We start from the raw sequence: 5,080 nt of genomic DNA, 5'->3' as shown, positions 1-5,080 counted from the left end.
GTGTGTGATTTGCCTTCGCGCTTCCCTCCCTTCAGCCCTCAGCTCTTTACCCGACACACGTCATCACAGTACAAATGTCAGTGAGTTATTGAAGGAAGGAGTGAGTGAGCCAGTGAACGAATGAAGGAATGAACAAATCTGTGGCTGTGTCTCCTGGTCTCCATTCGGATTAGAATGCCCTGCCTCTCTGCTCTCCTAGGAACTTCTACTCACCTCTTGGACTAGTTGTCTTTCTTATGCACCAGACTGTGAACACTTCGAGATGTTCTTTATACTCAATTGTGCATAGTGCCACTAATTGAATTTAATCCAGTAGACGAGACAGGAAGCCAGAGCTACAGTGTCTGAGCTCTGCTAGACTTATTTCAAAGCCTCATGAATTCTCCCTTCCTCAGTTCATGAGATGCTGTAATATTCCTAGACAATTTCTTAAAATTGGTTAAGGTTTAAAAAGAAAAGGAAGGAGTTGGTGTTAGCCCAGTACAAATTGGGAGTTTCTTAAAAGCAGTCAGGTACATAATTGAAAGCTAATTGAATGTTCTCATCCATATGCATGAAAAACAATTTGCATTGCTTCATTATTAAAAAGCAGTATAAAGATGAGGCGGTGGTGGGAATCTACTTGAGGAATGTTCTTCCCAGAACCTTCCTGCAAAAGGAAGCTTAACTCTTTAGATCTTGGAAATATATTTTGGAAATACCTACACACTGCAAATAAACTATGTTTTGATATTGATTTCAGATTCATAAATTGTACTGGAGCTAGTTATACCCTCATTCTATTTCATAACAGAATTTCAATCTTAAGACTGTTTCCCCTGAGACAAAGGAAAAGACAACTCAGTGCTCAAATTAAGTCACATTGAAGCTTCTGTGGCTGCATGATTAGCAATTCCAGAACAATTGCTGGTTCCAAAAGACAAAAAGAATTCAATGGAAGGAAATGGACAGAATTGTAGAACATCACCACTGCCCCCTCCCACAATATCAGAGTCCTCCACCTGGGGCAAACCCTGAGCTGGACACTTGGACATAAGTGTTGCTACTAAATTAAGAGGCAATTCCAATGTTTGTTACTCTCTTCAGATAGTCTTATTTACTCTGAGATATCCCATTGGAACTACAAAATGGGATTCACTGCATCTTTTTGTTTGGAAAGCTCTGGTGTTCTCACCATCTGGTTTTCATTGTCCTCAATCAGCATATTTACAGAAAGACTTTTGTTTCTGATAAGATGGAGTAACCAGGAACCAGATTTGCCTTCCCACTTTAAACAACTAAAGAAAATTGGAGAGGGGAGAGAGCGTATGAAATGGTGGTTTCTAGACATTAGAGACTCTGGAGAGAGGCGAAGTATGCAGTTAGAGCTCCTGCTTGGAAGGGGATTCTGGGTCATGGCACCAGGAAGAGGGATGCAGGTTGAGCCCAATGACCGCCCTGCCATCAGGACAGGGAGTGGGAGCTCCAACAGAACAAGAGTTAGAGATTGCAGGGAGGGCTCCATGGAGAGGAGAGTGGCATGGTGCATGATCCCCATAGTCCACAGGGGGACCCCTCAAGCAGCAGCAGAGTACTGGCCAGTGTGCGCATGTGAGGAAAATACCTGAAGTTTGGGAAAGAACCACCCAGAAGGAGCAGGTGGAAGCATCGTCAGAGCTCACACAAGGTTGGGATGGTTTGTGTTTCTGCAGAACAAAGTAGAAAACAATCATAATATACAGAGAATTGGGAAGGGTAAATCTGTGGGACAGTTTTGCTTCAATAGTGGGGAAAATACATCCCACACTAAATGCTGTTCTGGTTCAGTTTAATAAAGCTTAAAAACGAGTCTCAAAAATATTACTGCACTGTTGCAAAGTAATTTAACTGAACGAAAATAAAGAATTGTCCAAAGTAAAAAAGAGATACAAAAACCCAAAATGGTAAAATCACAATGTCCTCAGGGATCTAATTAAAAATTTCCAAACAGGGGAGGCATGAGTGGCTCATTCGGTTAAGCATCCAACTCTTGGTTTTGGCTCAGGTCATGAGCTCAGGGTCATAAGATCGAGCCCTGCTTCAGGCTCTGTGCTCACTGCAGAATCTGGCTAAGATTCTTTCTCTCCCTCTGCCTCTGCCCCCCCCCCCATTCATGCACTCACTCTCTCTCACACACAAATAAATAAACAATATCTAAAAAAAAATTACAGACAGGAAAAGAAGCACAAAGAGGAAAATCAATCAGCCCTGATCCAGAACATGGTGCCAACGACAGAATCATAGCGTGAGGGACCTTCATATACTTATTACAACTGTATTTGATGTATTCAAGGAAGTAAAGCAAAGCTCAGCCTGAGTGCAAAACACAGAAGATAAAAATAATAAGTCCCAAACTGAATTTCTAGAATTGAAAACTATAACATCTAAGATGAAAAATAACTGGAGGGGAGTGACAGCAGATGTAACACAGAGAGGAACAGATTAGTGGACATGAAGACAGAGCAACGCAAATATGCAAAGCCAAGCCCATACGCACTGAAAGCAGCAGAGCACCAACGAGCAGACACGGGTTATCTGCAGAGCTTAGGTCTTTCCAGTAACATGCTTGACGTTGGGGGTATCAAGATGCAAATAACTTAATTTTTCTAGTGGGAAATATTATATATTATAATTATATACATAATTAACCTACCAATCAGTAAATACAGAGGGGAAAGCATTTCTGGAAAGAAAGGAAAGATTGAAAAATTAGATTGATATCCATGTGGGATACAATAATGAGGCAGTAAGCACAGTGCTTTGGACTGAATGTTTGTGTCAAAGTAAAGTACTGTAAAAGTAAAGTAAATATATCTGTCAAAATTCATGCATTGAAGCCCTAACCCCCGGTGTGGCTGTATGTGGAGACAAGGCCGTTACAGAAGTAATTAAAGTTACATGAGGCCATAGAGTAGGGCCCTGGTCTGAAGGAATTCGTGCCCTTAGAAGAAGAGACACCAGTAAGCCCCGTTCTCTCTCTCTCTGAGAATACCCATGAAGGAAGGGCCATGTAAGCACATAGCAAAACGCCAGCCCCTGCAAGGCGGGAAAAGAGGCCCCAGGAGCCCCAACACCTGGACCGCAGACTTCCTGCCTCCAGAACTGTGAGGAATAACTGTCTGTTGTTTAAGTTGTGGGAGGTTGTTATGGCCACCCAATTTGACTAATACAAATAATAATAATAATAACTGTTAATATTTATTAAGTGTTCCCCACGTGCCACTTACTCACACCTTATCTCATCCAACTCCATAAGGACACTTACCAACCTGACATTCTAGGTAAAACACTGAATCACAGAATTTCAGTAAACTCTTCAAGGTCACACACCGCTGGTATGTAGAGTAAAGCCCAGAGTATGAGCCCAATCCAGGCTCCGGATAACAGCCATGAGGATACAGCAGCTCCTATTCGCTGAATGTCGACTCCCTGCTGGACCTTTACGATGAGAGCTTTACCTGAATTGTCTAATTCGATCCTCAACACAACCCTCTGGGCTAGAGACACCGCGTCACGAGGATGAGTCACCCAGACTGAGAGAGATGAGGAAGCTTTTCAAATGGAAGAACTGCCAAGAAAATCCTCAGAGGTATGAAAGGTCAAAGCCCGCCATAGGAGTGATCACCTGGGCACACTCAGTGAGTGTGCACAAAGCCATCTCTGAGGGTGGGCAGGCCCTAAACCAGGGCAGCCTTCAATGCCGGGCCAAGATATTTGCACAAATTCTGTGGACACCATGAGGTCTTGCATGCGATGCAGAGGCTGTTCAGTTATTTTGAAAGCATCTGGAATAGAACCAGGCCAAGTGCAAAGCCCCATTCCTTCCCCAGAGATTTTGTTTCTGAATCACCTGGATATAATAAAGTACAACCAGTATTTCGCTGCATCATCATCTCTGTTATAAATCATAAGCCTGCAAATTTTAGTGTCGAGCCACTCACATTTGTCTATTTCCCCAGCTCGTCCACAAACCAACGGCAGGGATTATCTATAATACTGAAAGGTAGGCTTTCTTGAATCCAGGAACTTACAGAACGAAGCACCACCCACAGCCCACTAGTCCTTGTGTGTATCATGAATGGAAAGGACCTGTTTGTTGTGACTGGTTCTCTGGTTCATGGATTCCCATTCCTCCCGAATTACTCTTGTACATCCTGGGAGACCATCTTGCTTCTTCAATGATCCAAAAAGAATTTCCCAGCTCCCTGACAATGGGCATGGCATCCTCCCGTCTGGGAACCTGTCCTCCCCCCGTGCAGCACTTTGTGCTGCCTCCCAGTGAGATGAGTCCTTCCCACACCGGGATCCTATTTGTGCCTGGGGAACACCCCACTCAAACCAGTTTTGAGAGTCCGTATTCAGATCTTGCATCTACAAATACTTATTGTGTCTCATAACACACCTACTCCTTCCTGCTCGTGTCTGAGTTAATCTCTTCCAGTCCAAAGATGGTTTGTCCTCCTTTTCACCCTTCCCAAACACGAGCGCCTTCTAGGCAGCCTGTCTGGCGCTCAAAGCTCTTCCCCCTCACAGCCAGCTCACCCTGCAGAGAGCACTGAGGACCCTTGGAGACTTGCGTCCACCCATCCACACACAGGCCACCTTCCCAACTCAGACACACAGCACCCACCTTTCCTCTGAACTTTGGGAAGCCAAAAATGATTAAAATTATTTTTGTCTCACAGTACCACAATCATATTGATTTTATTCTACAATACGATCATTGCATTTACATTCTTTTGAGTTACAGAAAGTTCAGTGAAGGTTATTTCCTTCTCTTTGAACACATGAAAATTTGAGAAGATTCAGGAATTTATACAGAGGTTTACGTTGACTTAATTTTTAAAATTTTTATCTTGCGATAATTGCAAAATTCCATAAAAATTCCAAGAACAATACGAAAAATATTTTCCGGGGCCACTTCAGAATAATCCCTAACTATGTTCATACACAACCACAGGACAGTCATCACAGTTGGGGACTTACATTAACATATCAATACCACCTGCACTCCAGATCCCCTTCACATTCCACCAATTGTCCCAAAACACAGCAAGCAAAG

Source organism: Ursus americanus, chromosome 3 (assembly GCF_024610735.1).
Source record: "Ursus americanus isolate L20-20 chromosome 3, mUrsAme1.1.p, whole genome shotgun sequence".
Taxonomy (NCBI): domain Eukaryota; kingdom Metazoa; phylum Chordata; class Mammalia; order Carnivora; family Ursidae; genus Ursus; species Ursus americanus.
Note: the sequence above shows the minus strand (reverse complement) of the source record.